Source organism: Grammomys surdaster, unplaced genomic scaffold (assembly GCF_004785775.1).
Source record: "Grammomys surdaster isolate TR1022 unplaced genomic scaffold, NIH_TR_1.0 174, whole genome shotgun sequence".
In the NCBI taxonomy this organism is placed as follows: domain Eukaryota; kingdom Metazoa; phylum Chordata; class Mammalia; order Rodentia; family Muridae; genus Grammomys; species Grammomys surdaster.
The window spans coordinates 25,873,467-25,882,367 of record NW_021604622.1 but is presented as its reverse complement, the minus strand read 5'-3'; the positions used below and the strand labels follow the sequence as shown (position 1 = coordinate 25,882,367).

Genomic DNA, 8,901 nt, shown 5'->3' with positions numbered 1-8,901 from the left:
TATCTATCTATCTATCTATCTATCTATCTATCTATCTATCTATCTATCTCTATCCATCCACAGAGATTACCATTTAAATTTGTGGCATTTGAGTTATGTGGGTGAGTTTCTTTCAAACAGGCAAAACCACTAAAAGAGCAAAGATTCACTTCATCCCAAGAAAGGTGACTATTTTTTTAGATGCTTCTGTAATCCAGCTGTGACTTATACTTGAGTCCCCAGTAGGTTTCCCCAGGATTCCAAAATGTCAAAACTCAGCTCTTCAAATTCAACCATCATTATGTCTGTCTGTCTGTCTATCTGTCTATCTATCTGTCTGTCTGTCTATCTATCTATCATCTATCTGTCTATCTATCTATCTATCTATCTATCTATCTATCTATCTATCTATCATCTATCTGTCTGTCTGTCTTCCACTCATCTATTATCAGTCTTTAATGTTTATCTCTTTATGTCTATCTCCTTCAATATCTACTTGGCACTCATTTTCTCTCTGAGGCCAGGAAGTGCCTTTCTCCCTGGTTTAGAAGAACTGGGCCCACATTCTCTCATCTGCTCAGCAGGCTCTCCTGCCACTCGCCTGCCTCCCTGAAACCTACTTCTCATAACCACTGCTCATTCAATTTTCTTCTGTTCCTTTGCTTAGTCTTTTCTTCCACTGCCTGGCATCAGTTCTTTGTCTCTGTCCCACTGGCATGATCTCTAGGAACACACTCGCCCTGTTGCCTTCGGTGAGCTACTAGTTTGGGTTGACTTTAAGCCAGTCAGTTTATGCCCTTTGTTGTGCATGGTTTGGAATTGTTCACACACTTGTCTTTCTTTTTCTCAGTTTGCATCTCCAGCTTGTCCTTGGTGTTGGAGCATCAGAACTTTGATGCCTCACCTTAGTTCTTCCAAGAAAAGCACACGGAAAGGTTGTTTCTGTACATACTTTGCCCAACAGTATTTGAACCCCGTTACAGCTCAAAGTCAACTGTGATTAAAGATCGATCCCCTCTTATTGAAATCTCATCTACAGTTGTTTCTGCAGTAAGAGGGTGAGCACCTGGGGTTGAGGTTTGAAACCAGCACTATGTTTTGGTCCCTAATTATCTCTGAAGCTCCAGGCATAGCACTGATTTCTTTGCAGATGCAAATATCAGTGCAGGTACCTGTTCTCCAGGATAAGATTTAGAGTAATTATATTCTTAGGGATTAATTACTCAAACAGGCTCTCTGGCTTCTCTGCATACAGGTTTTTGGAAGCTGTTTACGGCTTGTACTGCCAGCTTCCTAGCCCATGTCTTCTTCTCTGGGAAGGGTTTTCTCTCTGCCTACATCATACTGTCCTATCTGCTTCAGGCTGTGGAGGAAGCTGTCACAGAGGGTGGCCTTTGCCATCTCCATGTGTTTTTTTTTCCCCAAGTCTACATCTAATAATCTATTTTGCACGAACTTACCCTTCAGTTGTTCTAATCAGCAATGTCATTGAACTCATCAAAGCAGGGGAAAGGGTTTTGTTCTCTATGATTTAAATGCCAGATCTGTGAACCTTTTGCTGTCACCACATCAATCAGTTTCCAGGAGACTCCACTATTCTCAGCTAGAAATCCTAATGTGGTAAAGTAGCCAACCCCTGACCACTGTAAAAAGCTTTGGAAAAAAGCACTCAAACTGGAGGTGAGGGTTCATATTTCTGACGATAAGGTAGTTGTTCGAGTATAGTGATGAGGCAGGGTTGACCAGAACCAACCTCATTACTAATTGTCAATGTTGGAGAGAATGTCTAAATTCTCCAGTATTGACAGTTAATAAACTAGTAGCAACTTGAAATCATACTTTGTTTTGCCACAAAAAGTGGTGAAGCTACAGATGTGTTTGGTTACTACTGTTTTAAAAAGAGAAGTTACCAGCACAGTTCTGAGAATATGTGGTTTGTGGTCACTACATTCCACATTGATAGATTTCCCTTGATTCCTGAATGGGATGAAGACTGGGAGATAGGAAAGGAAAGGAGAAAGAAAGAGAGAGAGAGAGAGAGAAAGAGAGAGAGAGAGAGAGAGAGAGAGAGAGAGATTGAGAGAGAGAGAGAGGAGACAGAGAGACAGAGAGACAAAGACAGACAGACAGACAGACACACACACAGAACTAATTTCTAGGATTAGCAACCCTTTTGTCTCCTCATTTCTTCTGGTCACACGGGCAACTGTTTACTATCAAGGATTCAGCCCCATAGCTTGTTCATCACTCAGTTACCAAGTAGTTCCTACTGCACATGTACCATCCCCTGTGATGTTGACAGTCCCATGTGCCTGTTGGCTTTAACTGTCTGTGGCCTCCTGGAGGGTACAAACCCAGTTTTATTCACTTTTGACTCCACTGCACATACACACCTCACTCTATGTCTGGGTTTTAGAGACATGAACTCATGAACACTTTCTGTATTCTTGTAGAGAAACAAGGGGAGAGATAAATAAAAGAGACAGTATATCCTGGGAAATAAGCAAAGATCTAAGGCATTCTGGTGGGTATCACAAAGCATGTCATGTCTACAGCAGTAAGAGTTTGACTGTTTCACCAAGAATGGTAATGATAGGAGAAGAGTCAGGTTGTAAAGCCTCAGTGTATCTCTGGAGTCAGTAGGAACGAACTTCACAGGACATTTAAGTTCTACACATAAGACATATTGGTCTAAGTAAAGTGCACCTTAATGTCTTGATTAGTTTCATATTTGTTTCTACGAGCAAATGATTTTTAAAATTTTTTACAGGCAAAACTGTCATCAAGGGTTCCTGTTTTATAAAGCCCATCGTTTGCATGACAGAACTACTTTTTTTGTGAATAATAACTATTTGAGAATTTCTAGTACAGAATGAGAAATGACTGTATAGAGATTAGTGAGACTATTTTAAATTGCTCCCAGTTTAGGAAAGATTCACACCACCGCTCCCCAGAAGCCTCTGTATCAGTGTCTATCAAAGTAACTGATGGAATATTTGAAACTAAGTTGCTATTGAGAATGAATTGGACTGATTATAATTTTAAATAATACTCAAATAAAAATCTGTTTGCAATCAATTAAGTATTACAATTTATAACTGGATAGAGATCAACTAACTGCTGCCTGAGATCTGTCATAACCTCTCATTTGCTTTCCATTCCAAAGGTTTAAAACAAAGGAATTTGGAAGGCTAGTTTAAAGGTAAATATGAAAGCTTTCTAATGCATATATTTTAAGATGGAAAAGTGTAAATCAAAGATACGTTTCCATTACTGGCTGGGTTTGCGTGTCAACTTGACACAAGTGGAAGTCATCAAAGAGGAAGGCGCCTCAGTTGAGGAAACCCTTCCATGAGATCCAGCTGTAAGGCATATTCTCAATTGGTGATCAATAGAGGAGGGCCCAGCCTATTGTGGGTGGTGTCATTCCTGAGCTGGTAGTTCTGCATTCTATAAGAAAGCAGGCTGAGCAAGCCAAGGGAAGCAAGCTATACACAGTAACACATCCATGGCCTCTGCATCAGTTCCTGCCTCCAAGTCCCACCCTTGTTTGAATTCCTGTTCTGACTTCCTCCAATGATGGACTATGTTCTGAAAGTGTAAGGTGAGTAAACTATTTCCTCCCCAACTGCTTTTTGGTCACTGTGTTTTGTTGCAGCAGCAGCAAACCTAACTAAGTCACTGAGGTCATGCACAAAGCCCTGAATTCTGTATATAATTCTATGTACATATTATAATCTCTCTCTCTTTCTCTCTTTCTGTCTTCCTCTTTCTCCCCAGCCCCTTCTACCACACTCATAGAATTAAAATCACTCCTATTCATTTTGGCACATGTGCGAGTAAACATACACACAAATTCTATGTTCTCAGTTAGCAGCAACAAAATAGATTAAGATTAAGACTAGCACCACCCAGCTGTCCTGTCGTTAGCACTGCAGAATGAACACTGGATGGGTATCCCGTCTTCCCTGAGGATGTGCTGCGCTGTGGACTGGACACTTAACTGAGACCTGTTTTTCCCTGGGAAGTTCCAGCCTTTCTCCATTTTGTGACCTGCTTGAGGGAGAATAACATATATCCTCTTTTCTTTCTTTCCTCTTTATCTTAGTCAACATTTTGAATTAAGGAATCCAGCCTAATGGTTGTCCGTGGGACGTATCCCTGGATTTATGAATTTACTGATGGAGTAGGTCAAATGGAAATTTAATCTAATACACACTTAAGTAGAAAGAACAAAAACAGGCACATTCGTTATTTCTGTACATCTCCAAACCAGACAAGCTGATGTTATTTTAAGATCCCAGTAACTGAATTCTTTTTCTGTTCAAATGAGTATTAAGTAAAATGGAGCCTGCATCATAATTTAATGTTTCAGCTAATGTGATTCTTGATTCTAATCTGCTATAAATTCATTGCAATTATTTGGTAGAATTATTTAATGTGATTTTGCCTGCCTGAATGTATTATCATTTGTCCCCAAGAATCTGTCTGGCAAATACCAAGAATGTATATCACTGACAGACAAGTAGATTTCCTTTCTCAGCATGGTATAATACATATTTTAAATCCATTTTCTGGGAATGTAAGACCACATTAAATATACAGAAAACAATCTTCCCCACCAGCTGGATCTCCTCTATCAAAATATATCATACTTTTACTGTATTAACAATTTCATTAATTTGAGAAAAGGAAGGCTGTCTAATAATACTTCTCCTCATGTTTTTATATGATTCTAATATGTCCCAATACTAGTCTTCCCCAGACAGCATTAAAACCAGTCGAGTGGAGGACACGTCTTTGACCCTATATGGTGAGTGTGCTATGAACTATGCTGTGAGTTGCTAAAGACAGATACCTGGGCTGCAGTAGGGCTCCCTCACAACTAATTCATTGGAACCGAATAAACATAAACTTTCCCACGTTATTACTGATATTTTTTTTTCTACAAAGCATCCCTAACTCTGTTGTCATTTCAAGGAAAACCATAGCTGCTTCTGGGTTACATGTTGTATACCGAAGCATTCACTCCCATCCTCAATGTAGATACTGAGGAATGACATGTAAGAACTTTGAGAGAAGGAAGCAGTAGTTGTAGACATTAGAGAAGTCTCAAGGATCACCACCAAGGGCAGCAGAAGGATCCAAAGTAGATGTGTTAAAATGCTTTGGCCAGATCACATGGCAGGAGTTCCTGTGGCTGAAGTGGCAGCTGGCCTGGTTCCGAGTCATTGAAGAGGACAGTGCAGAGACTGCCGATGGAATCTGTCAGCATATGAACAGCTGAACTGTTAAGGCAGAGTTCAAAGGGCTCCATATGGGGGATAGGAAGACAAGAAAACTGGGAACAGTTTTGGTCTCCAAGAAACCGATTCTGGGGAACAGATACTGTTGCTGATAATATACAAGACTAGATGTCTTAGTTGGCATTCTGTTGCTGGGATAAGACAGCATGACCAAGGCAATGTATAGAAGAAACGTTCTAGTAGTGGCCCACTGTTTTAGAGGGTTAAAGTCCATAACCATCATAGCAGGGAGAATGGCGACAGGCAGGCAGGAAGGCACGTGGGTATGGCACTAAAACAATAGCTGAGAGCTTTCACCATGACCCACAAGCAAGAGGCAGAAAGGGATAACAGTGAATGGCATGGAATTTTGAAACTTCATAGGTCTCCACCAGTGATATGCCACCTCTAAAAAGGCCATACTTCTAAATCCTTCCCAAACAGTTCCACCAACTGGGGACCAAGTGTTCAGATATATTAGCTTGCAGGGACCATTCTCATTCAAGTGACTATACCAAACTTAAGTATAACATTGAGTAATGTTAAAGAAATGTGAAAGCAAGTAGTCAGCATGGGCATGAGGACCCGGGATGGGACTGGTGACACAGTGAAATGCAGCCTCATTTAGAGAGCATCTTCCCAGAATACAGTTAAGATGAAGACATTAGAATGGGTCCTAGTACAATTTGACTAAAGTATAAGTGGTAATGTAGACCCAGACATAAGCAGAGAAGATACCAAATGACACGGGAGATGGTGTTCTGCTGTGTAGCTGTCTTATCTCAAATGCAGGTCCAGCAGGGAGCCTGGGGGAGCCCCACCCTCAAAGTTCTGTGATGAAGGCAACCAGCCTACACCTAATAGCAGACTTGCAAAATCATGAACTGGGGGGCAACATATGAGATTCTTTAAACCCACTAAATTGTGGTACTTTATTGTGGCAACCCTTGCAATTTAAAACACTAACAGGATACATTGCACGAGGAAGTTATTTTCTTTTTTTAAAGGGAGAATTCTTTGTGTTCTTTTGTAGGCTATCACATCAAAACGTCTGTTGAAACACACTTTTTTTGTTTGTTTGAAAAGTTTCTACGAAACTCACAGAGCTCATGATAATGATTCTTTTTAGAAATCAAGTAGGATAACAGACTTAAATATGGATTTGGATGTTAAACTTCCTGAATTATATTTTGGAGATGGTAGACAGACAGACAGACAGATATAAACAGATACTTGGATGGATGGTTGGACAGACAGATGGATGATAGATGAGACAGAAAAAGACAGGTAATAGGTAGATTGGTAAGTTATAAATAGGTGATAGATATGACAGGGTGGTAGATTGATGGTAGATATTAGACGATACATAGCAGATAGGTGATAGATAAAAAGGTAGCAGATGGTGACAGATGAATAAATAGATGGCAGATAGATAATTGGTAAATAATGTATAGACAGATGGAAGACAGGTGATTGACAGATACGTTATAGATAGATGATGGATCTGTGTTGATAAAAATGTCATGTGTTAAGTACATGGTGTATTTACAGTTGTATGCATAATAAGTACAGCATACTGCGCTGCTTAGATAGTATGCTATAGTACACACATACTGTCGCCATACATACAGCAGTCGTGTCTGCGTGCTTGTACTTATCTCTCATCTTATATTTCCTTACAAAATGAAAACACTTGCCCAGAACTTCATCTTCAACGATTCTTAGTTTTTTTTTTTGGTTTGTTTGTTTGTTTTTAAATTGTAATTTTTTTTGTTGGAAAACAAATATACAACTTGGAATGGATTTGAGGCAAATTGTGCCATAAGCAGATTTTCTTTAAGTGGCTAAACAAAGTTTAAAAAGCAAGTAACACCAAAAGAAAATGTTTCTGGTACAGTACCAGCAGTACCAAAAATAGTGTCCGAGTTCCTGGATAAAACACCCGTTTTGCAATAGTGCAACTTTTAAGTACATATTGTTGACTGTCCTCAGTCCACGCAGAGTTACAACTCCACACTTCAACAACAACATGCTGACAGTTCCTAAAAGCTACTTTAAAAAAAGGCATAACCCAGATGTTCCCTCATTTGACCAACTCCATCTAAGTTTAGATGTGCAGAAGGGCTTAGGTAGATCCAGAGTAAGCCACATGTAACATGTTACTTGATCAATTTTCTAAAATCAGGTTGAAGGACAATGACAGTAAGATAAGGGAAGAAAACATGGAGGAATGAAGTCCTAATTACTATACATGCATATTTTTTTTGACAGTAGGGGGGAAACCTTATACAGATAAGTTACAAACAAAGAAAAGGCAAATAAACAATTTTGTACAAGAAATATAACACATTCTGTACAGTGTCTTCACTTCACTGCTGTCATCATTTGTACAAACTCTTCGTAGTTTACCTGACCGTCCCCACCAATGTCTGCTTCCCTGATCATTTCATCAGCCTCTTCATCTGTTGACTTCTCTCCGAGGTTTGTCATCACGTGGGGAAGCTCTGCTGCGCTAATATAGCCATTGCCATCCTTATCAAACACACAGAATGCTTCTCTAATTTCTTCTTCACTGTGTCTTTCATTTTTCTTGCCATCATCGTCAGAAATTCAGGGAAGTCAACTGTGCCATTACCATCCGCATCTTCTTCATCGATCATGTCCTGCAGCTCGGCCTCTGTGGGATTCTGCCCCAGAGACCTCATCACTGTCCCCAGCTCCTTTGTTGTTATTGTCCCATCCGCGTCCTTGTCAAATAGTGAGAAAGCTTCTTTGAACTCTGCAATCTGCTCTTCAGTCAGTTGGTCAGCCATGCTGCAAGGGCTACGGGTTTCCAAGACGCGACCTGAGAATCACTTGACTCGCTAGCTCCCCTCGAACTTTTTTTTTTTGTAATGTATTTACTCTTTTATGTATGAGTACACACACTGCTGCTGTCCTCAGACACACCGGAAAAGGGTAGCTGTCCTCAGACACACCGGAAAAGGGTATCAAATCCCGTTACAGATTACAGATGATTGTGAGCCACCTTGTGGTTGCTGGGAATTAAACTCAGGACCTTTGGAAGAGTAGTCAGTACTCTTACCACTGAGCCACCTCTCCAGCCGATTCTTAGTTTTAAAGCCAGTGTTTCTTGTGTCTGTATCATTAGTTCCAAACTTGGTTTTGAGGAGGAGGACCAGATATATCGGCCGAACGATAATAATGGTTCTTGCACTCTTCAACAGGCCGCTTCCTCTACTCTGCATCGTTCATTTTATACAGTTAAATTGCTGTGTTCTACTACTAGATGAAGTAAGTTGTTTCTGAGGAGACTGGACTTGTTCCTTGTGTGTGTTTTCTTTAAAAGCCACACTGAAATTTCTATCATTTAAGGCAAAAACAAAAACAAAACACCAAATCAACCAACCAACCAAAAAACCTAAGTGGCCTTCAAATAATTAATCTCAGCAGCATTCTCAGTTCTTAATCAGATTTGTAAACACTGAATTTCATATTTTGTCTTCTGAATTCAGGATGCTATTGCTCACTTCGCAGTCTCAGCCATCAGCCTGAACTTCTGGCTGAAGGTCTGGGTGTAAAAGCTGGCATTCACTTCTTCCAGCTCAGCAGTACTGTGGGATGAAAATCCCTAGCA

The 8,901-nt window shown here is 40.1% G+C and overlaps 1 pseudogene; it reads right to left on the bottom strand.

Moving 5' to 3' along the window:
• Nucleotides 1–7,520: 7,520 nt before the first annotated feature.
• LOC114621315 lies at nucleotides 7,521–8,118 on the bottom strand (annotated as a pseudogene).
• Nucleotides 8,119–8,901: the final 783 nt, after the last annotated feature.